At 41.7% G+C, this 24955-nt stretch overlaps 1 protein-coding gene across 3 annotated transcripts in view; it reads left to right on the top strand.

Moving 5' to 3' along the window:
• Positions 1–7913: 7913 nt before the first annotated feature.
• Positions 7914–24955, top strand: part of LOC146425621 (amyloid-beta A4 precursor protein-binding family A member 1-like) — a 232581-nt gene continuing 215539 nt past the window's right edge. For all 3 annotated transcript variants that reach the window (XM_085041585.1, XM_085041584.1, XM_085041583.1), the window contains exon 1: positions 7914–8097. The gene's annotated coding sequence lies outside the window, so the exon portion shown is untranslated. The remainder of the gene's footprint in view (positions 8098–24955) is intronic.

The following is a 24955-nucleotide window of genomic DNA, read 5'->3' as shown; positions in this document are numbered from 1 at the left end:
AAGGATTCCTTTTGCCCCCTTTTATCTTGATAAGATTAAGGGAATCCACAAGGCCAGAACTGACGGGTGCCGTGCTGGTGGAAGGGCTAAAAGCTCAAAGAAACAAGAATGGTTGAAGTGCAAATAGATTTGGGTTTTCTCTTTGACTACTCCTTTCTCACTAAAATGCATCCAAAGGGGCTCTTTGTTAATGTTTCTTTACTCTGGCCACTTCCCATTCTGCTTAAAATCTTTATTTAAATGTTATATTACCCACTCCAGGTCACTTGTATAATGTATTGACCACTCCTTAGGTACGGGGGTGTCTCTCGGTTAGTATTCCCCTCCGTTTTCTTTCTCCCTCCATTTAATCATTATAGCTTAAACTGTCATACACAGCATGCAATTACTCAACACACCATCACAGCAAAGACGAATTACACAATAAACTTCTACGCACACTATTCAAAACAATACATTGTGGCTAGCACAGTTTTTCCCATGGGAAGTTTTCTTGTGTTTTTGTAAATAAAGATAAAGTTTGGATGTTTTGGAACAGTGTCCCAGAACTTGGACAGTGCAGCCCTGGCCAATCAGGCCTGGGGAAAGGCTTCTGACTGACCAATCTGGGTGACTTTTGAGAACTCTATAAATGTGATGAAATCAAAACAATAAAGGTCATTCCTTCTTGCCACCGAGAACCGATGCATTCATTACTCTGCTAGCTGCTCAACAGCGACAATACATGAACTTTAAACATTCATACCTTACTTCCAGGATCTGGGTTATCTGGGGCGTCACTTCTGCCCCCGGTCTGTGTTTACTTCCAGGATCCGGTTATTAGAAGCCGAATACACTCATGCACACACACGCTGGTTATAGGAGCTCCAGACACACGGTACTATTCTGCCTACCCTTTCTCCTGCCTCTTATACAGTCATTGGCAGGTCTATCTTGGCTTCCATACCTGGAATGCAGCAGAATCCTCGGATTCGCCTCGATTCCCCCTCAGCAGATCTTGCAGAATCCTTTCCCTGCTAGCCCTTGGCCAGTTTCTTGCAAGCCAAAACAGGGACCCTCGCTGAGCATGTAGACGTCTCTAGTGCCTTACCAGCCCTCCCTGGCTACGTGTACCCCTTGTAGACTTATTGATTGATAAACATACTGTTTTTCATGCCGCCAGTAGATACTTCTCTGCCCGGGCAGTGGTCGAGCCAGAAGTGGAGGTCTTCCAGGGAAAAGAGCCCCAGGGCACACCAAGAGTCTGTTCCCAGCCAGCCCCACACCGGACAGAGGTTGTCCTGGCTGGCTCACCAAATGATTTAAGAAAAAGACAAAACTTCACAACCTATATAATTTTAAGTTGTAAAGCTGGTATGTTTATTTCAGTGCCGGGCACATGGGAGGTAGCCCTCCACAGACACACGCGCCGTCAGTCCCGTATAGCTCAGTATATATGTGGTTACATGTTACAAATTCATAGAGTTTCCTAATATGCTTATACATATGCATAACCTATTCCTGCTTTGTATTATAATGAGTTCAAAAGTAATTTTTATATCTTTGGCCTGCGTAGTTCTGTTTTGTGGAGGGGTCTTTGCAGAAGGTCTTCTTCACTGACCTTCTCTCCATCCGAAGGCCAGAACAACAAATTTGGTTTTTTGCCAGCGTGGAAGTTCCAGAGTATCACAGTTCTTTTTTGGCAAACACAATGAATGCTAAGTCAATTGATAACTTGTTAGAAACTGCTCACTAAACAATATATTTCTTAAGTTCTGACTCCCTTATATCAGGATCCCCTCCACGCACGGCTCAGTTTGGTTGTGGCAGCTGCTGCCGGAAATTCAGTGATCGTGTTCCGTTGCAGGTGCCATTTGCAGTAGCTTGGAAAAAAAAACAAAGACCACTGCCCTTCTTCTAGCAGGATCCATCTTTATCACACACACTTTAGTATTTATATGTTTCTTCTGTGGGAAAGTTTTGGGAAAATGCAGCAGGAGAGACAAAAGAGCCTACACCAAACCAAGCACCAGTAGAGCAGACATTTCTGCCTTTATCAGTCATTCCTGCAAACACAACTCCCACCCAGCGTTCTGGGCGGTAAGAATGGCAGCCACGCACAGGTGTTCATGGCTAGACTCAATCCTTTGGCATGCGCTTTCCCAGGGGAACAGAGTTGCTTATCGAGGTCAGAACGACTGCAGCAGGCTGCTGCTCTACACAGACCTCTTGAGATGGCTGCAGCAGGCCGCTGCTTCTACAGCCTCCAATAAAGACCAGCCTTTATATTACCTCCAATACGAATATTATCTCAGAAATGTGTTGTTTATTTCTAGGTTCTTTAAGGCATCAGCACCATCAGAATCAAATGGGATCACAGCATCAGAAATATTTTGTCATTAGCTAAAGTTGGTGCCTATGCAAAGAAATTTCTTCCTCCTCCACCCCACCTGCCACCTCACAGTGAGGCACTTCCAGGCAAATGCCAAACCAGCAGAAATGGAGTGGGAAGAAAGTTGTTTGGCCATGGACCAAGCAACAAGAGGCCTCCTATGCCTGCCAAAATGCTTTGATTTAGCATACCCAATTATACACTCCTAGGCAAGGAAATCCTTTTGAATTCGAAGCAACAATTCTGGATATTATAGTCTTGTGGTAATTGTGGCAGATGACAGGGCCGAAAAGTGGAAAAAAATCTGTAGGATTTTGGTTCAAGGGATTACAGGGCTCTGCTATACATCATACCCCAATAGAAAAACGAATTCAAGCTGTAGTTTTGGCACTGCAAGAAACAAGAAAAGAAAATATTCACATGGAAAAAAACCCTGATAATAGACAATACTGGATGGCTCCCTCTGCCATGTTTACTCAAATGGAAGGAACCCCTTCTCCCTGGAAGAGTCCCTTTCTCCCACCCCTGACAATGATGTTAGCTGGTATAGAATAAACTCAGGGTCCTAGCTATGCCCCCTCCCGACTATTGCAAAAAATGAACCCTGTCCTGGCCAGAACCAGGACAGTGGGACACTTAAATCAGAGCATTATATGCTTATTTCTTTTTCTATATGCTTTATTAAGTACCCCTGTAAATTCCCTCTCCCACATTTCCAGCCCCAGCAGCAGTGGCCTCTTAAATGAGGGAGTGAAATGCTGTGAGGGATGGGTTAATAGTAGAAGAAAGTAGGATTGTAAATCACTCAAGTGACCTTGTAGCTGGTAATAACTCTTGATAAGCCAGTGAGAACAGCAGGCAGTGATCCTCTGGCATGGACCAAGTTTAACAGTGCCTGAGTTTCCGGTTGTGTGCCTCTGCCAAGGTGTTGCTTTGGGGATCCCCTGGTTAGCAAGGTAACGTAAATAAGTTTACTCTTTCCATTTTAGCCTTGAGTCTGTGGTTGTTCTGGCTGCCTGCCTGTGTCGACTCACACAAGAACTAAGTGCAAGGTTAGTACACTGACTGACAACTCTCTGTTGCTTTGTCAATGAGGGAACATGGAGGTGGAGTTCTGTGAACTTAGAGCTCATATCAATCAGTTTTCCTCTGCCTAAAATTTCTGAGGTATGTGTCTTCTGCTAAAAGCAGTTTCAAAAGCATCGGAACCCATTTTGTCTTTTACAACAAGTATTCTTGGTTAATATCTATATCACCATTAAGATGTTTTTAATACCAATGCTATGTTTGAGAAACTCTTACATATCCATCAAATCTGCCTGCTATTGAGCATTCACCTCTGCCATAATAATTTTGTTTCTTTTAGAGTGCTTCTTTGCCATCCTTTGTAAACTTAAATATCCTGGTTTGCAAGCCAGGTTGCTACTTTTCTTCTTTTCAGAATGGCAGTTTCCTTTTAGCTGCTTTAAAAAGGGTATTTACACCACCATCTCCCCAAATCCTCAGGAGCAAAGAAAATGTCTTTTAACAGACACTTTGTTATAGATGTGTTTATTAACATGCTGCTACTAAACACATTTGACTTTCCAATAAAACTCTACAATGAATTAAGACTCAGAGGAGATAGATAGATGGGGTAACATGCCCATGAAGTTCAGGGAATAACAACATAGGGTGTGACTGACCACAACTGTTGCAAAAAAAGCTGACTTTATCTCAAAGCCAAGGGGATGGGAGGGTGGCCTTTGTTTTAGATGAACAGCTATGTCAGTTGAGTGGATCAACTGATGGTATAAATGTTTCTCCCTGAGTTCACTAAAAGAGTGTGAATCACAGAATTATGGAATATTCCAGGTTGGAAGTGACCTCAAAAGATCCTCTAGTCCAACCTTTTATGGGAAAGGGAGCCTAGATGAGATTATCTACCACCCTGTCCAATTGCATCATTAAAACCTCCTGAGATGGGGATTCTACCACATTTCTTGTGATGTTGTTCCAGTGAATAATTGTTTTCACTGTAATAAAATTTCTTTCATATGTTGAGATGAAACTTCTCCAGGTGTAACTTGTACTCATTGCCCCTTGTCTTCTCTATGAGGCTTCTTGTGAAGAGAGGGCCTCCATCTTCTTTGTAGCCACCCTTTAAGTACTGGAATACCATGATGAGGTCTTTCTGAGCCTTCTCTTCCCTAAGGAGAAAAAAACCCTAACTCCTCCAGTCTTTCCTCATAGGGCAGGTTGTCAAGTCCTTTGATCATCTCTGTGGCCCTCCTTTGGGCCCTCTCCAGTCTGTCTGCATCTTACTTGAATTGTAAGGGGACCAGAACTAGACACAGTACTCCAGGTGTAGTCCGACAAGGCCTGACTAGAGTAGGATGATTGTGTTTCTATTTCTGCTAGTAACAGCCCTGAAGATGCAGACCAGGATCCTATTTGCCTTTTTTTTGCTGCAGCAGCGCACTGCTGACAGATCCAACTTCAGTAGTGAAGCTGAGCACATATCCCAGAGACCCATATATGCACAGAGGACACTGACACAGCCAGTTACACAGACTGCCACAGACAAGGTGCTGCCTTCAAGAACACCTACATACAAGACCCATGTAAAATATAGACAGCCAAGTCCCCTTCTTCCTCTTTGGCTGTCAGAGTTCACTAGTTAAGGCACACACATGACACGCTAGTTTCACAAACACATTCGCATTCACAGATTCACTAAGTACTAGCACAGCCTCCTCTGTCCCTCTAGTACTGCTGCCTGGATCCCAGGCCCCCTTACCCTCTTAGTCAGCCCTCTAATTGCCAGCTAGTCCAGCTTGATGCTCACTAGAAAATATGCATGCACTCACACACTCATCCCATGTCACTCCACATTCACAAGTCCCCTTGAGTGTACCAGCACAGACCTTCTGCCCATGTTGGGGATTAAAACGGTTTACTTAAAGAATATTAGAAACAAATTATGTGACTGCTTAGTGTTAAGTGGAATTGTAACTTGCTCACAACTTAGCATGAGTAGCTAAATTTGCAGAAGTCTTAGGTTGTGAGCTGCAAACTTCTTATGAAGGCAGGCTGAGAGTTGGGGCTGTTCAGGCTGGAGAAGAGAAGGTTCCGGGTAGACCATATAGCACTTTCCAGTACCTAAAGGGGGCTTACAAGAAGGCTGGAGACGAACTTCTCATAAGGGCATGGAGTGATCGGACAAGAGGGAATGGCTTTAAACTGAAAGAGGGTAGGTTTAGATTAGATATTAGAAAGAAAATATTCACTATGAGAGTAGTGAGGTCTGGAAGAGGTTTCCCAGAGAAGTTGTGAATGCCCCATCCCTGGAAGTGTTAAAGGCCAGGTTAGATGGGGTTTTGAGCAACCTGGTCTAGTTGAAGGTAACCCTGCCCATGACATGGAGGTTGGAACTAGATGATCTTTAAGGTCCCTTCCAACCAAAACTATTCTATGATTCTATGATAAATTGAGGGTTCTGGTTGTACCTGTGAAATAGGACATTATCATGTGGAGTGGTAGGGTGAAAGAGTACCTACAAGATATAGCAAGTAATAGGTGTCACAGAAATAACCAGAACACAATTTAGATTAGGTCAGAACAGAAAGTGTATTACTATAGCTATAGGAGAGAACACAGCAGCCAAGTGATAGTCTCCACTGGTATGAACTTTGTCCAAATGAGGCAGCTACAGAGTTTATATACCTTTAGATAATACAACCCACTCTTAACCAAAATTGCATCAGATAAGCAAGATATGATAAATAACAGTAACTGAAATCCTTCAGATAAAAGAATGCACTGACTAGTGCTCCTTACAACTACTTTGTTGATTATGTAATGCTCACTGGCAAGACCATTAGCTGCAAATGTTTCTTATCTAGTGAGGCCTGTAAATGCAACTAAGGACTAATGTAAGAACTAATGATATCTTTATGCACATCAGAAAGAAGTAAACAGGTATGTCCTCACCCAGGAAAGCAGTGTTGGTTAAAACTGTTAATGCAGGGAAGTTAAAGGAGTTATCCTCCACTTCCCATTGTTCTGTGGCATCATTGGCTATTAGAGTATTTCATTGGTTCTACAGAAGCATTGTTTTCCCCGGCTCCTGCAAGGCAGGAAAGAAAGCACAATGTTGGCTAGCAGCAACCAAGAACATGCCTGTGCTTTGTATATCTGTCCTTCCATCATACAGCTTCATGCTGAGATGCTGCTCCTCTTCTGTGAGGTATGCCCCTCACCCCCTGACCTGTTGAGAGCTGTAGGCCCTAATGTAAAGGAGAGAAGGAAGAGTTTCAATCTTGAGGATTGCTCTTGTACTAGTCAGCTGCATAGCTCTTATGACCACATTTCAATACATGGGAATGTTGATAAAAAGACCACAAAAGCATCCTGGGACTGAAAAATAATCCTGAAAAATTACTGGTTAAGGGGTTCCATTTATTCCGTTTGTAGAAGAGCAGATTGAGCTGTGATTCCTTGCATGGGGCACCAGCATGTGGAGAGTATGATGCAAGGTTGTTTGACCTTGCTGACAAAGGCATAAGAAAGAGGATGGTCATTTAAAACTTTCAAGTAATACATTGCTTCCAGTGAACTTGAGCTATTAAATACTATTTTATCGAGGGAATTGCTTGTATATTATAACCTTAATGCAAGATTCACTCTTTAGTGTACTTTGTAAGAAGTTTCTGAGCCTTTAGGGGTATGTTTGGGGCAGGGAAAAGAGATCTGGGTGTCAGTCACTTCCAGCCTTCCAACTCCATTGTTTATGGTCACATCTGCACTAAAGCAATTGAAACAGCAATAAAGCTTCCTACTTCAAATGCTTCTCCAGGTGAGAAGTGATATTTTTCCCTCTATGGTCTGCAGCTTGGTATCTAGTGCAGGTTCCTTCCTGCTTTCTCTGTAGCTTTAGGTGAACTAGAGCTACAAAGGAGTTAGTTAATGCGTTGAGCTGAGGTGCTGCAGATTTTCTCAGCAGCTGTAAAGGCTTAAGGTGGCCCTGCTGAGTGGCACATGCAAATCAGGTTAATGTGCATATAACTGTATAGTTTATCTCCTTATAATTAATTTAAAGATGCATTTACTTGATTTACACAGACATCTGGAGCCAATAGACTAGCACAATTAAATGGTTATACAGTTTCTTGTATTTGCTGTATTTTTATGTTCTGGGTTAGTTTGTTAGTAGAGAGAAATAAAACAATCTTTTCTAAGCGCATGTAGGAAGCTTTTTCCTGTAGAATGTTTTTCTGCATGGGCTGATAGTGACTTAAGTAAGCTGCATGCGTACCCTTTCCTGAGCAACAGGATCCGATTTGATATATTTATTGCTCTTGCCGTTGAAGAGTAGCCAGGATCCTGCACCATCCTCTTCTATTGCGGGAAGGAATAGCTAGTTTCCGGTCTGCATCAGCTGGGCTTACCTGAGGAAGGAAAAAAAAAAAAAAAAAAAAAAAAAAAGCTCACCCCACACCCCTATTCTCGGTGTGTTAGAGGCTGGAGAAAGCTGGTCACGTGGAAGGAGGCGGGGGCAGAGAGGCGCAGGCTCTGCTGGTGATTGCTAGAGTAGGAGGAGAAAGAAGATGGTGGAGTTGGAGATAGCAGCAATTGAAAGAAAGGCTTGTTTCTTAGGCTTCCTGTTATTAATTGTGCTGTTAATTTCACTGGTGTCATAGTTGCTGTCCTGAATGCTGAGGTAGTCCGCACGGAATCGAGTCAAGGTATAGGGCGTCTGCTCTCTTTAGGGCTGAACTAGATAGGAGGAGGATTAGACTAAGATGCACGGGGCGGGGGATGGGCGGGAGGGAAAAAGGAAAAAAGGCGGTAACCCCTGTCGGTTACAGATGTCGGTTGCACTGATGATAGTTGCTAAGCTTTCCTGAGCAAGGATAGGGTTTATTTGGAGTAACAATAGAAGAGTCTGGATGGCTGCATGTAGGATCATGTGTATTATGCTGGGGGTATATTATAATCTGTGATGTGTATAAACTGTATAACGTTGTAGAAGTATACTCTTTGCTTCACAGGATTTTTTTTCAGCTAAGGATACTGCAACTGAAAAGAAAAAAGAGGCAAGGGCAGCCATTAGCATCAGGAGCGCAGTGCTGGGGTGGGTACTTGGTGTGTGAATCATGCACCAATGAGAACATAGGAATGGACGGCAATAGGTTGTAAGATTCTGAGTGTGTATGAGAGAAAATTGCACCTGTTTTTTTTAAGTTGCAGTGAAAGATATAAAGATATATTAATGCCCTGGGTCCAGTTGCAAATAGTGGCTTTGACAAATAACTATGTGCACTGGGTTATTTTATTAATATTGAGAGATGCATGGAATATAACTGTAAAGACTTATTTATATGCTACCAAATTAATTTTCTTATCCCTCCTCTTATTAAAAGGAAAAATGGAGATCAAGAGGAAACTAATCGCTGAATAAACAGAATATGGTTACAACAGGACAGGGAGTGAGGATGTGTCCTGATGGGGTCCTACTAGACTGCTGGTTTGTGGGAGGGACTCAGAGGAGAGGAGACCTTCCCACCCTTATTCGTGAGCTTCCTTTCATGTTTGAGCTGAAGAGGGAGCTGATCATCTGTTAGTATCAAATACTAATTTTGGGAGAGGGAGACCTCTTGATTCTTCCTGGAGGAGCATCTGTATAGCTTTTGGTGAAATTAGGGTGTGGATTGCTTGAGTTATTTTCCTGGTTGGTGTAGTTAAAATATTTAAAATATTTTACTTTTTTTTTCGGGGGGAGGAATTTAGTCTTAACAAAAGCCATTTACTGCAGCTTGTTTTGCTATCATCACATATAGAGCTGCATTTGGAAAGAGGCTGAGGATTTGAGCCTGGAATAAAATAAAATTTTCTTTTCCTTCCTTTTTTGTGACTTTATTGGGATATGGAATTATATTTTATCTTGGTATGCCCTGTGGATCTGACTGTCATAGCCACTAAGAAAGTAAAGTAGAAAGGCTGGAAGGCATAGATTTTTCCCAAACTCTGGATGTTATTAAGGGTGAGCTAATGTGGGTGTGGGGCAGATCAGACATGTAGCATTAATTCTTATCTTTACTATGCATTACCTTATGTCAGGTGATAAGAATGCATCTATATGGCAAGGATTTTGATTATTGTTTTTAAACATGGCTCACAGGCTCCCAACCAACTTGCTTCCTAAAATATTCTGGTCGCAGTGGTTTAAATTCTACTGCATTGCATTCAGAATCTGAATTGACTATCCATATATCTGCAGCTTGTGCTTGTCATGCTTTCAGAAACAGAGGTGTAATATATTTTTTTACAAATGCTTAAAATAGCAAAGAATGTTTATTTCCTAGGTATTACGATTATGATATGCAACTAATAAAAATTTAGGTGTGTGTTTACCTTTTGTGTCAAAAAAGGTCCCCAAAAAGCCCACCCCTGAGTGCCCAAAAGTCTGCTTGCCTATCATTTTTAATTGCAGTAATTTCTAGTGTTGCATGTAGCTCTTCTGTCCAGCTAGTTCAAAATAGATTTTATATTTTCCATTTGTTTCAGCTTTTTCTCCATTTCTTAATTTAAGATAGGATATTACAAGATTTTTGATGATTATCTGTGTAAGAACTTGAGTTTGTATGCCTGTGTAGTTGTTCAAATCTTCTATTTTGACTGTGGTTCCATAGAACTAATAAGAAGAAACAGTTGTTTTAAAAAAAAGAGTTGTTTCCTTTAAAAACTATTGCTACTTTTGAGTGACTGCCACCAATTCTAAGGACAGTTACCAAGTGATTCTGTTTTTTCAGTGTATTTGTGTGTATTTACACTGAAAAGTTGTCTCCAGTATTAATGCAAGACTGCGGAGAAAAGTGTACAAAAGTAATAAATCTGGTATTTTAATACATTTTGAGAAGGATTTTATGTATGTCTAATGGGTGAAATGCAAAATTGTTTGGAAGAAGAAAAGTGGCTTATATTCATTAAGGGAGTGGGGGATACAACTTGATTATGGTGGGGTTGGGGGAGGTTTGTGGTGGTTTGTTTGCTTTTTGTTTTTTGGGGGTTTTGTGGTGTTTTTTAAGAGGTTTATGAGCTTCAAGGCCAAACTGTTTTACCAAGTAATGGCTGACTGAGGTGAGTTGTAGAATATGAATCTTATGATTCTATGGTCTAGGTTTATTGGACCTTTTTAGATGTAGTTCACTAGTACGCTTAGCTTATATTCCTTGTCCTTGCTTAATATACTGGTATTGTTTTTCTTACTATTTTGTCTTCTAGTAGATACAAGGCCAGCCTTTTAGAAGGTTATTATAGACGGTGTTCATACATTGTTCTTTCAGTAAAAAAAAAAAAAAAAAGAATGCCAAGCAAAGTAGGTTTAGTTCAGCTAGTTATCAAGAAAAGGCAGCTTCGGTATATTGGAGGGGAGAGATGTCCTCTTTAGAGTTGCTTTTTCAGTTCTATATTTACTTGAATACAGTGTCCATATGTCTTTTTGTTATAGAATAGAATATTTCAGTTGGAAGGTGGAATGGGCAGAATGGGAGCTTCAGACAAATTTTATTAGAGAAGCCCTGCTGCTGAGTCACAGGGTGCAGAAAGGACCCCCTTGCTTTCTAAACTCCGTCTCAGAGAGGAGTCTGGGTGCGGTTGGATCCAATCTTGGCCCCAGAGTTGGTCAACAGTTTGTGTCTAAAGGATTGCATAGGTGTAATTGAACATTTATACAACTTTCTCCCACATTTTATGGATGGCAAACCAAATATATTTATATAAATTAAAAAAAAATTAAATTTATTTCAATAATAATGAGTAGACAGAAAAACCTTAATCAGAATTATTTACTATATAGTATGGATAGCTATAACTACTAGTATAGTGCGCTACTTATTAAATAAAAATTTTCAAAGCTGGCATAATGATTATAAAGTAGAGGTTGAGGTTGCCCATACCAATGACTGTGGGCAAACCTCTTTCACTCAGCTTCGAGGAGTAACCTTGAGGGGCATCCCCACTCAAGGGATGGATCTTCACACACCTTAGGGAGGTATGCTAGAAATCCTTGCTGTGCAAAAGTGGGAGTGGCCTTTTATAGTATAAAGTGATGGACTGTCAGTCATATGCATTTTTTAGATTGTTTTCAGGCTTACTCAGCAAATATGCTTTGTGCTTTTTTTATTCCCCGTACTTAACATGTAGCCATTTGTAGTGCTTTAGTTGGTTTTAGGTTTTGTGGGGTTTTTGTTTTTTAACGCAAGTGCTTTATTTGACGTATTTGCTGGTGGCAAAATAAGGACAATAGATAATAAACCAAAAAAAGTCAGATAGCAGAAGTAATATGTATTCACTGCCATGGTGCCACATAAATGTCAGAGCAACATTAGAATCTAAAACAAATTCCCACCTTTTAAAAACTGTTTCTAGATTAAGTTTTTGGAGTCCTTCAGGCTGACAAAATAGTAACAGAGGCTAAAACTTCTCTCTCATCTTTGTGCCTAGATATTGCAGGCCATTTTTTCCCTTTGTACATGAATAGCTCTATTGACTGTAGTTATTTTTGATTCTCACTAGACTGTGTGCAAGATAATTACAACTCCCCTTAGGTGTCCCTGATAGTTTAATGTATGTTGCCAGTAGGCAGCGCGACATAATTGAGGCATAACTTCCTACAAGATATCAGCATAGATATATCATACTCATGATGTTGTAGTACCACACTTTAAATGTGGGTTTCTTGTTGTTGAATCTGAAAATTTCTACTTGGTATGGGATCTAGCAAGTTATTCTGTGACCATTTATCTCTAATGTAGGGGGGCTACTACTGCTACCACCATTATTAAAGTAGAACTTTCCATGGACTAAGTCTATATAAGCAAGCACTGCTGATAGTGGGGTTACTAGCTTCCTTTCTGAAGTATACAAAAGCAATGCGATAGAAGTATTTAAAATAATTGTGTGGGAGAACTGATGCCTAAAATTGCTGGTAAAAAATTTGAGACGCAGACACGCAGTATAGGAAAAGGGTATTACCTTGGTTTAATAGGATTCCAGGTGCACCATCATGAAAAGAGCCCCCGGGTACAACGAGTGTATATTTTATGGACCTCACCAATTAGCATACCTATCTAAAATTTCCCAATAAGAAACCTAACAAATGAAGTAATTGCCCCCTTATTCAAATTACCTCCCCCCAAAAAGGTTACAACTTAGTTTACAAAAACATGTCCCAGGGATGGGGCTCTTTCAAGGTTGGTGCCTCATGTTCTTGAGATTGTGGAGATTGTTTTGTCTTCTCCAAAGAATTCTGAACAAGGCTAGAGTACAAGGGTTATAAACATGTGGGCTAAGATATAGGGAGTGAAAAGTACAGGAATGGGAAAGAGTAAAGAGTATATATAAAAGGGTATAAAAGTATAATGAAAAAGGACAAAAAACCCATCAGGCATCAAAACCACGCTGTGAAAAGCCGGTGTCCACAAAGGAGAGAGAGGAGTCCTTCCACTTTATTTGAATAAAGGGAGAGAGTCCACTAGGACTTACTCTGTGAGGTCTTGCTCGGGGTTTTGGAGGTTGCAGCCTCTTTTTATCTTAAACTCCTGACCACATGTTGCCCTCCTCCTTTCCCCATTGGCTGAGGTACTAGGAAGCTGCAGCATTCCCAAACCACCTACCACATATTCCCCTTCGAACATGTATCGTCATTTTCCCTCAAAGTTCGGAAGTTCACACTTTCTGGGTTCTGCAATAGACTTTGTGCGGACCCATTTCTCCTATTACTCTAAACTTCAGGAGTTAAAACTCTCTGGTCAAACTGTCTGGGTTCTGTAACAAACTTGTACGGTTTGATGTTGGTAGAGACATTAAGACCCATTTTGAAGACATTAACATCCATTTCTCCTAAAGACCCTCACCCAGTCGTTTGTAAAGACATTAACATCCATCTTTCCTATCACAGTGAATAGTCTGGATGAGATAGACTAGGAACTTCCCTTTCTGCTATTTTTTGGTGAAAGGAGATGGCATTCTGTGAAATTAAGACAATTAAGAAAGCAAATATTTTAGACGTGTGACTTCCATGGCTCTGGCAGCTCTCTCACAATGCTGTCATTTGTTCTTGAACCATCTGGCTACTCTTCAAAAGCTTGTTCATAAGTCAGTGATTAAGTAACACTGGTTCAGTTTTGCTTTTTTTTTTTTTTTTTTTTTAAATGAGCACTTGCATAAAACCTATTCTACCTATTCTCTGTAGGCAGAAAACCATCTTCTCCCACAGAGTAGAGAAAGGGGGAGCCTTCCAAAGAGAATCTGTGGAGAAAGGTCATGACAGATGAGTGGTGTGCTCCCAAGGTTCTGGGTGAATCCTTTTAAGTGATAATTTGTTGTCTTGACTAGTTATGCTATACTCTGTGACACCCTCTTTGAGCACTGAGAGTATCCCTTCTGAATTTGATATTCAAACTTTCAGCTGTAAAATATGAGTGCAAATCATTTGAGCAGGTTTCTGAAATTAATTGTATTTTTCTTGTAGTGCTTGAAATGTATGCTTTGGGAGGAACTGCTATTCTGTGTGTGTGGTGGAGGTAACAGATTGATATACAGGAGATCTAGATTTGATTCCCTGCATCGATCTGGATAAGTCACTGGATTTTTCTAATTGTTTTATCTTTTGCAGGTAGCAAAATAAGGTGGTTTCTATTATTTTCACTTTTGCCTTTCTAGAATCAATAAGTGCTTCATGAAAATCTTATTTGAGAGAAACGCCTTTTGCTCAAAACTTGGTTTTACTTGTGCAGATTGAGCAGGGACAGGGTAAAAGAAAGTAATCTTGAAGGGGAGAGAAGAAACCTGAATGCAATGGACAGTTTAATATATAATGCATGAAAACAATTCTGAAAGCAAATCTAACTGCTTTATTAACAAAGAACTAGTATCTGTAATTAGGTACTGAACTGATTTTTGGTTGTGGTTTCTGGAGGTTTTTTGGTTTTGTTTTTTCACCAAGGTATCTTAGCCTCTTGATCTTCCTCTTGCTTATAGACTAGGAAAGGAAAATGCACAGTTTGGAAAGTGATAAAAAGTTTATAAAGCAGTACTGAATTTACCTGAACTGAAATGAAGAATACATACTTTATGAACATACAGAAGACCACTGTCAGAAGTGGTTTAATACTTCTGCAAAATTTAGTTCATGGAAAAGTAGGTAAAATTGACTGAAATGAGCTGTAGAAGAGGCTTAAAAAAAACCCCAGCCCTCCTCCCCCACTTCTTGAAAGAGGAGAATTTTTAAGATTGTAATGTGTTGGCTGCACCTATCACTATTTTCTGCAACTTTTTTGCCAATGTGATATATCAGATATCTTTCTGAGATTGCTTTAGTTGTTGCAGATGACAGAGAATTATCTATTTGCACTATTTATGAGGATGACTGACTAATGCTGGCATTGTATTGTTTGCTCATCAGATATTTCAAAGAGATGTAGTCCTGTGTCAAAACTGTAATTGGATAAACTGCCCACCTGATCATTTTTTCAATAGTTGCTGATGCTTTGAACCAAGTAATAATGGGGAAATTACTTTCTGAAAAGTATATATTAAAGTTGCATCTATAACCTAAGAAAGAATTATAAAATGTCAGAGCCACCATTCAGTTTCAGTGATTTCTTCATATACTTTCCTCCCCCTTAACCTAAAAACCTTGTAGACTGCTGGGGGGTGAGGTCAAAGAGGAGGTACAGTTTGCAGCAGTTATGCCAAGGAGAAAGGAAGAAAAAAATCACAATGCCAAGAAACCTTCTAGATACTAATCTCCAAGAAACAAAATAGATTTATCAACAACTTGTATGGTTTATTTATTTATTTATTTTTGTGTGTTCGTTGCTAGTTCATGTAGCAAATGCTTCAAAAGTTTCATTGTTCCTTGTAAGGGAAAAATTAGCCCCCTTTTTTTATAAATTTACTTATTTATTTTTAGGAGCTATTATGGAAAATTCCCAAATATGTAAATATTGAGGAAATTGTAAATGTAAATAAATTGGAGGTGATTTCTATAGTCGCTTATCAGACAGGGACCTTTCTACATAATTTTTCTGCTAGTTTATCCCTGCAGCATTTGCATATGCAAGGAGGAATGTCTAGGTCACTTGAATTCCTCTTTGTAGAGAGTTTGATATAAGATATATAAGGAGTGTCAAATTTGATGCTTGAACTGGTTAATTTGCTAATCTGTTTTTTTTTAGTTGTCTGAATTCTCTAGCAATGCCTTCTGAGCATTTTTAGACTCCTAAAAAGAAGCAATTTAGTATGTAAAGCAAATTTATTTGTTATAGAAAGAAAATGGAATAGAAAATAAAAATAATTATTAACAATTGGTAATGCTATCCTTTGTCAGCTGTAACTCAAAATGCTTGAATTGTATAGTGCATTGAACATTGTATAACAAGTCCATGAATCATTTCATTTTCTCAGTGGCTGGTGTATCATAGGGAATGTGATACACCCACTCAATGGCATGTTCTTTGGCTCAGGTGTCTATGAGGTTGTTTCAGAAATGAGTCCTGTTGTTCAACTCAATTCTTTCAGGATGCCATGTCTCCACAAAACTTGTTTTCCAAGGCTCAAGATAGTATTCCAGGCAGTGGCATGGGTTACAGAATATGTTTCCAACCATCCAGTAGTTGCTTTCACCATTGTAATCTTGTCACGGCTGGTTCGTGGTAGGGTGATATAATCAATCTGCCAAGCTTCCCCATACTGATATTTCAGCCATTGTCTTCTATACCAAAAAAGGCTTTAGCCGCTTGGCTTCTTTGATTACGGTACATGTTTTGAATTCATGCATAACTTGTGCAATGGTGTCAATGGTCAGGTCCACCCCTTGATCATGAGCCAATTTGTACGTTGCATCCCTTCCTAAATGTCCTAATGTGCCATGGACCCATCGAGCTATAAATCGCTCACTCTTATGTTCCCAGTCCAGATCCACCTGAGCCACTTCAATTCTGGCAGCCTGGTCCACCTGCTTGTTGTTTCAGTGTTCTTCAGTGGCCCAACCCTTGGGTATGTGAGTATTTACACAATGTACTTTTACAAACAGGTTCTCTGCCCAAGCAGCAATATCTTGCCACAATGCAACAGCCCAGATAGCTTTACCCCTATGCTGACAGTTATTCTGCTTCCATTGCTGCAACCACCCCCACAAAGCATTTGCTACCATCCATGAGTCAGTGTAGAGATAAAGTATTGGCTGTTTTTCATGTTCAGCAATATCTAAAGCCAGCTGGATGGCTTTCACCTCTGCAAAGTGACTTGATTTGCCTTCTCCTTCAGCAATTTCTGAGACTTGGTCGTGTGGGACTCCACACAGCAGCTTTCCACCTCCAATGTTTTTGCACAATATGACAGGATCTATCTGTAAACAGGGAATATTGCTTTTCATTTTCTGATAATTTATTATACAGTGGGGCCTCTTCAGCACAAGTCACCTCCTCTGGCGATACTTAGAAGTTTCTGCCTTCTGGCTAGTCCGTGATCACTCCCAAGATTCCAACACACCATTCAAGGCTGTTGCATTATAGATGTGACCTACTTACTCCATCTAGCATCAATTGCATGATGCATAAATAGGACTCTGTCGTGGTTTGATTTGATCTCTCAAATTTACAGGACAATGTCATCTGTAAATTGTACTTTATGAGCTCATCAGGAAAGAAAACAAACACATCAAAAAGGGCTCAATTGCTTTGCACAGACTAGTCTATCATGTGAAGTCACTAATTCATTCATCTCTTTAGTCATGAGTTTTCTCATTTGCAAGTTCTCTAATTCATAACTTGCAATTCACAACTTATAACTTGTAAATCATGTACCTATGAGCAGATACCTAGCTGACAGTGAGAGTGCACATCCTTCCTCCTTGGTCATAGTGTGGGCATCCCCTGTCACACTGGGAGGCATGAAACCCTCAGCAATCCAGCTGCTGTGGTCCACTTCAAAACTTTTTGGATAAGCTGATATTTTATACTTTTCTGCTTGGAATGTTGGTCTACACCATTCCCATAAGTTAGCAGTTTCTGATGAAACTGCCAGACACTCGATATGCAAAGATGATGGCTGCAGGAGACAGCATTCTGTAGGTGATAAGAGCAGCATAATGATCCTTTAGCTCTTTCTGGCCATCTGTCCTGCATATGTGGTGCTCTTGCTTTGACCTAATGGCACTGCTCTCAGCATACATCAGTTAGCCAAAATCTCAGCAGTTGAGTGAAGTCAGACCCTCCATTTGAACATCCAGCCCAGCATAGGCAACTGAGGTGCTGAGCTGTGCTTCAGTACCTACTACTTCTGAAGCAGCCTGAACCCCTGCTGCTAATATTTCTTTTTCAGTTGGAGTGTAATGGGCCTCAGATCCTTTATATCCCTGGCTCCAAAACCCTAAAGGTCGACCTTGAGTCTCTCCAGGTGCTTTCTGCCAGAAGCTCCAGGTGAGATCATGGTCCCTGGCTGCAGTGTAAAGCATGTTTCCACATTTTGTCCTATCCAGACAGGTCCAAGCTAACATCGCGACGAGAGGGAAACTCACAGCAGTCTCAATATGAGATATAAAGTAAGCTCCATTTTATTTCACCAAACAAGAGACTTATATACTGTTACAGATTTTACCAATTATAGTTACACACACACCTGCAGTCTGTTCTCACACATTCAGGGATCCTCCTGTTAACTCCCTTATTCTTTTCTCATAACACTTCTGACTCCCTAATCTTTCTCATGACATTCTTCCCACAGAACATTCTCAGGTAAACAAGCCACTGTAGCTTGTTGGAATTTTACTGAGGCCTGAGAATGCTGAGGCCCTGCTCAGGTTTATTCAGTTAACATAAGTTTTGCTGGAAAACTGCGTTTTCCAACACCAAGCACTACTGCACAAACTATTTTGTGTTGAATTTCTTCGAAGGCTTGTTGCTATTCACAGCCCCATTTGAAACCATTGTCCTCTGCATCACTTGATAGAGAGGGTTTATGGTCAGGCCATAATCTGGAATATGCCTTCTCCAAAAACACCATAATGCTTAAGAAAACTTGTGTTTCTTTTTTGCTAGTTGATGGAGACACAGTTGTTATTTTATTGATCACATGCATTGGGATATGGCAATGCTCATCTCGCCATTGTATTCCTAAAGACTGAATCTGCTGTGCAGGTCCATTGACCTTGCTTTGTTTTATAGCAAAACAAAGGAAAAGAATGAGCCAGATTATTTTGAAAGCTTTCTAAAACACATCCTCTGCTCTGTTGCCCTGCATGATGATGTAATCAGTATATTGCAGGTGTTATCATAGAGTATCTGAAGTTGGAAGGGACCCATAAGGATAATTGAGTCCAGCTCCCTGTTCCTTACAGGACTAGCTCACACTGAACCATATGACTAAGAGCATTGTCCAGATGTTCCTTGAAATCTGTCAAGCTTGGTGCTGTGACCATCTTCCTGGGGAGCCTGTTCCAGTGACCAACCTTGCTCTCATTGAAGAATTTTTTCCTAGTATTCAGTTTGAACTTCCTGTGATGCAGCTTCATTCCATTTCCTGTGTCCTATTGCTGGTCACCAGAGAGAGGTAAGCACCTTCCCCTCTGCTGGCCTCCTTGAGGAAGCTGCAGACTGCAATGAGGTCACCCCTCAGCCTTTTCTTCTCCAAGCTGAACAAACCAGGTGACTTCCAACTGCTCCTCACAAGTCTTGCCCTTGAGGCCTTTTACCATCTTGGTCACCCTCCTCTGGACACACTCTCGTAGTGTGATGACCTTATCATATTGAGGAGCCCAAAACTGCACACAGTACTCGAGGTGGAGCCGTACCAGCGCAGTGTAGAATGGCACAATAACCTCCTTCAACTGACTAGCTATGCTGTGCTTGATGCACCCAGGACACGGTTGGCCCTTTTAGCTGCCAGGGCACACTGCTGACTCATGTTCTACTTGCCATTGACCCAACCCTCCAGATCTCTTTCCAGGGGGCTGCTCTTCATCCTCTCACCCCTCAATTTGAATATATAATCAGGATTACCCTGTTCCAGGTGGAGAATCCAGCACTTGCTCTTGTTAAATTTCATACAGTTGGTGATTGGCCAGCTCTCTAGTCTATCCAGATCTCTTTTAAGGCCTCTCCACCCTCAAGGGTATTTACAGCTCCCCATAGTTTTGTATCATCGACAAACTTAATGTACATTTGACTCCTGCATGCAGATAATTTTTAAAAACATTAAGAGCACTGGCCCTTAAATTAAGCCCTGGGAACCCCACTGGTGACTGGCCACCAGCCTGATGTAACCCCATTTACTATAAATCTTTGAGCCTGACTGTCATGGGTTTGAGACAGGACCCTGCCAGGAGGACGCACGAAAAAGGGCAAACAGGCTTCAAGCTTAAAGTTGCAAAAAGTGTTTAATTACCTAACAGAGTTGGAGGATAAATGTAGGCAAAAATAAACTTTTCATACAGTTTTTGTTCACTCCCCCCTCCCTCTTACGAACCTATAGTATTCACCCCCTTTCCTTTACAGTCAACAAGCTGGGTGGGGGGGGGCAGGGTGTGGGGTCTCTTTTCAGTCCACAGAGCAGATTCTCAAATTTACTCATCACCACAATTCTTCTACTACAAATACTCTTTATCTCTACTTGTTTCTCTCTCTCTCTCTCTCCAGACAGTTTTCTGCTCTCACCCCCACCCTCTTAAGAAGCAGTCTCTGCACTCACCCCCCCCCTTTCCCTCTTTCCAAACCAGCAACACAGACAGGGGGCAGGTTGAGGGGTCTTCTGGTCAGTCCAATCAGGAAAAGAGGTTCTCTACTTAGCCAGGGGTCCTTCCCACGAGAGACAGTCCTCTGGGAACTTCTTTGGCGTGGGTCCAATCTTATGAGCAACATTCCTGCCCGAATTCTGCTGCAACATGAGTTCTTTTGTCCATAAGGTGCTGTGCAGACTCTCCCAAGCCAAGGCCAGGCTGCTTCCATGCTAGGAGCAAGGAAAAGGCCTTTCTCTCCCTTGCAAGGCCTTTGCAGTTTTAACTCTTAGATGAGACTCCCACTGGTTCACAGTCTTTTCCAGGCATCCACCTGCTCCTCTGGAGTGAGCTGTGGGTGGATTTCTGCATCCTTATGGACTCCATGGGCTGCAGGAGAAACTTCTTGCTCCCCCCATAGCTTCCACCACAGCTAGCAGAATGTTTCAGCTCCGGTGCCGGAAGCACTGGAGCACCTCTTTCTCCCCCCTTCTTCACTGACCTTGGCAATCTCCATGCTGTTCTCCCTCACATATTTTCACCTCCACCTCCTCCTCCTCCAACTACAAAGTGAAAGAAGTGCGCGCCTGCTTTGTTTTGAATTTTTCTTAAATATGCTTTCACAGAGGCATAACCAGCACCTCCAATTGGCCCAAACTTGGCCGGCAGCATGTCCATCACCTTCAGAGCCATCAGAGATTGGCTCTGCTGGACTTGATGTAAAAACTTCTAGAACTTGCACTCAGGACACACAGGAGCCATCTTTGTGCCACACCCCACCCCTCAGACACCTCCCTAGGCCTACTAGAACAGCTTCTGAGGGGTCCAAATTTCTCCTAGATGTTAAAAACACTTCACTGATGTTTTGGGCCAATCAAAACCACCACACTGACCCATCAGGCACTTGTCTACCCAATGTATTATGGACTTATCTAGCTGTGTGCTGGACAGTTTATCCAGAAGGATACTGTGAGAGACAGTATCAAAAGCTTTGCTAAAATCCAAACCCACCACATCTACTGACTTCCCTTGGTCAACTAAATGGGTGAACTTGTCATAAAAAGAAGTTGGTTAAGCAGGACTTTTCCCTCATGAACCTGTGCTGGCTCTGACCAATGACTGTGTTGTCTCTTAAATGTTTTTCAGTAACTCCCAGAATAACCTTCTCCATAATTTTACCAGTCACTGAAGTGAGACTGACAGGCCTGTAATTACCAGGGGCTTCCTTACCCTTCTTGAAAACTGGGACCTCTCCAGACTCCCAAGGCTGTTTAAAAATAATGGAGGGAGGTCCTGTAATGACACTGATCAACTCTTAGTATCCTGGGATGAATCCCATTGGGCCCCATAGATTTATGTGCATCTAGCTGGAGCAGCAAGTTTTGAACAAGTTCAGGGTTGTCTGGGAGTTTATCATCCCCCTCAGTCACAGTCTTCCAACATAGGAGCCTCACCCTTTTTCAGTGCAGTCTAGATCAGTCCATGGCAAATGGAGCTGTGCTTCCACCCCTGTGGCAGTCGGTTCCAGGTATACTGGACACCCCTCCAAGTGAAAGAAAACTGTGGCCTGCGCTCTGCTGCCAAAGGGATTGAGGAAAATGCATTAATGATATCGGTTGTGGCACTACTGGGCTGCCTTTGACTCCAGTTTGTATTGGAGTCTCAACGTGTTCGGTAGAGCAGCAGTCAGTGGCTATGTGACGTCATTCAGACCATGATAGTCTGCTGTTACCCTCCACCCTCCATTAGATTTTCACATGGGTCATATGGGACTATTAAAGGGTGATAGAATTGTGCTGATCATTCCTTGGCTCTCCAGTTGCCAAATCAGCTTATGAATGGGAACCAGAGAGCCTTGGTTGGAGTGATATTGTTGCCAGTGCACCATTATGCTAGCAATCAGCACCTGCTGTCTTTAACTTACAGCAACCCCACAGCAGAAAGATCCTCTGAGAGACCGGGCAAGCTAGACAGCTGTTTAATCTTCTCTGCACTCAAGGCAGCTATACCAAAAGCCCACTGATACTCTTTTGGGTCTTTGAAGTATCCTCTTCTGGGGTCGTCTATGCCAAGGATACATGGAGCCTTCAGACCAGTTACAATAGGATGCCTTTTCCACTCATTCACAAGTAGGCTTACCTCAGTCTTCAACACAGCCAGCCGTTGGGATCCCTCTGTTGTTCCAGAAATACAGATGGATTCTGCCCCTTTGTAATCTGATGGTATTAGGGCACACTGTGCACCAGTGTTCACCACAGTTTTATACTCTCGTGACACTGATGTGCCAGGCCATCAAACCCACACAGTTCAATAAACCTGACTGCTCTTCTCTTCTGCCTGTCCAGAGGCAGGGCCCCTCCATTCTCTGCTTAGAGTCTTCATTCCTTGATTTTTTTGTAACTGCAAACCAGAAGTCCCTTTATCAGGGTCAGATGTACAATCTCTGCCCAACAGACATTGGAGCAGTAATGTTCCTGGATGGCTGCCTTTTGTCTATTGTTTTTCTCTTGTAATTCCTGTACTTGAGCTTCTAATCTCCAGATAGATTCACCATCCCACTTCATGTCCTCCCCTGGTCACACAGATAGAATTACAGGGTGGCATGTGATGTGTGCTACCGGTACCCTTTCCCTTGAGCAGAAAAGGTTGACTCAATATCTGAGGCTGTTATGAATGAAGTAGAAGACACCCTTTTTGAATTGCTGGGACAGTTTCTCCACAGCTGAAACATGGGTCTGTAGGGAGGAAGCAAGATTGTCTTTGATTTCTTAGAGTTGACTGGTCAATCCGTCCGCAACTGGTGCCACTGTGTCTGTCCAGCTCATTATTGCCAGGCTGTTGGCATATGGTCTTGGTGCACCTTGTACAAACTTTTGTCATGTGGACCATGTGCACCAGATTTCATTTGGGTCTTTGAGCACCTGGTTGTTGTCCTAGTTGCTGTAGATCACCTCTGCCATGGCTAGTGCCCTCAGATACTAGATCCCTCCCTCAGTGGTGATCCACTTGCTTCAGGAATTTGCACGATCTTCCTTGAGGCGATACCTTTCATTCACACTTGACAGTAGTCACTTCCAGAAACCGAGGACTGTTGCCCCTTTTCCAATCCCTTTGTCAATGGTCTTATCCCTAACAAGGGATCACAGCTGCTGGGCTTCCTTATTATTAGCCCCAATATTGGAGCAACCAGCTGAGAATTTTCTCATCTGGATGATGAATAAAATCTTTTCACATATCTCACAGCTCTTAGAAATAGGAATTGGGTGGTTTCTGGCTCATTTTTTATTTTAATCTCTTCCCCCTCCTTTTCTTGGGATTGCTTTGCTGTAGAACAGGCTGCCTCTTCTGATTCTCCCTCCTGCTCCCTCTTAGGAGAAGATTCTTCATCCTTTACTAAATGAGTTGACTTCCACTTTTATTGTTTCTTCTTGACTATGACTATAGGGGCAACTGATGTGCTTTAGGGTTGGGTCTCTGGTTTAGCCACAGTGTCTGTTTGTATGTCTTTGGATCCAGACACCCTCTCTTCTCCTTGAGGGTGCTGAATAGTGCTTTGTAGCCATAGGCCAGGCTCCAGCACAGTGCGATATGCCTCCAAGGAGGGACCCCGAACAAAGGAACCCCTGGTCTTTTATACCCTCACAGTCCAAGTGCTCACAAGTCTCACTCTTTCTACTGGGCCTTTGGCTCCTGCTGTGTCTCTCAGTGTCCATTCACCTGGCCAGCCTCACCAGTCTTCATGCCCTTTGTTAACCAAAGGGTCGGCAGTTCACAGCCTCTTGTCCCTGGCTTCCACCAAGAACTCAATCTGCATCATGCACTGCAGCTTGCAAACCTGCACCAGATGCATTCCTCAGCAATGGTTACCCAAGGATGTTCAAGATATTGAAGAGTTATTATAACAAGGGAGAAAACATCCTACATATGGGAAAAGATGGTGACATTCTGTGTTTCCTCCACCAAATGCCTCTTGGAGGAAAAAATAGAAAAATTTTGTTTCCATGAGATGGTTTCCAATACCAGAGATGATATCAATGCACAGCCCAAATACCAGATTAGGCTCAAGGCCAGTTCTTTTATCATAATTCTCCCAGTCAAAAATGCTACTATGTGCTACACATCACAGCAGTTTGAAAAAGCTGTCTTTAACACATACAGCAAAAAAGTGAGTGTGGTACAGATCAGATAAACCAGTGTCGAGAACAGGTAAGGCAGTATTGCGACCAGAAACAGTTAAACAGATATAATAAGTTCCCTCTAATGTGCTCTGGTAAAATCTGTTGTTATCTCAAACTTTTCAAGCCACAGATGGGGCACCAAAATGGACTGTTGTGGTTTGACCCTGAAAGGAAGCTAAGCCCCACACAGCTGCTTGCTTGCTCACTCTCTCACCCAGTGAGATGGGGGAGAGAATCAGAAGGGTAAAATATTAAAACATATTCACATATTCATGTTTAACATTTCCACATTTTTAAGAAACAACAAAACCAAAAAAAAACAAAAAAAAAAACCCAGAAAAAACCCCAACTCAGTAACTTGAAGCTTGAGGCACACAGATCACTGGCAGTAATCATGATATGCAAATAGAACAGCTGAAAATTTGAGCATTCAGGTTCAAATATGGTTTTGTGCTTTATTTATTGCCAAATTCCACAATTCCCTCCCTTATGAATTGGTAGCCTGTTTGCTTATATTTCTCTGTATCAAATAAATTGATAAAGGGGATCGCTCCTCCCAAAACAACTTAAAAAAAACTTGTACAAATATTATATTCACTGAGGGCAAGACATATGCCTTGAAAGTGGCATTGAAAAAGAAAAACAATT

This window comes from Lichenostomus cassidix, chromosome W (assembly GCF_008360975.1).
Source record: "Lichenostomus cassidix isolate B80296 chromosome W, HeHo_3.0, whole genome shotgun sequence".
NCBI classification, from domain to species: Eukaryota; Metazoa; Chordata; class Aves; order Passeriformes; family Meliphagidae; genus Lichenostomus; species Lichenostomus cassidix.
This window is presented reverse-complemented; position numbering and strand designations above follow the sequence as displayed.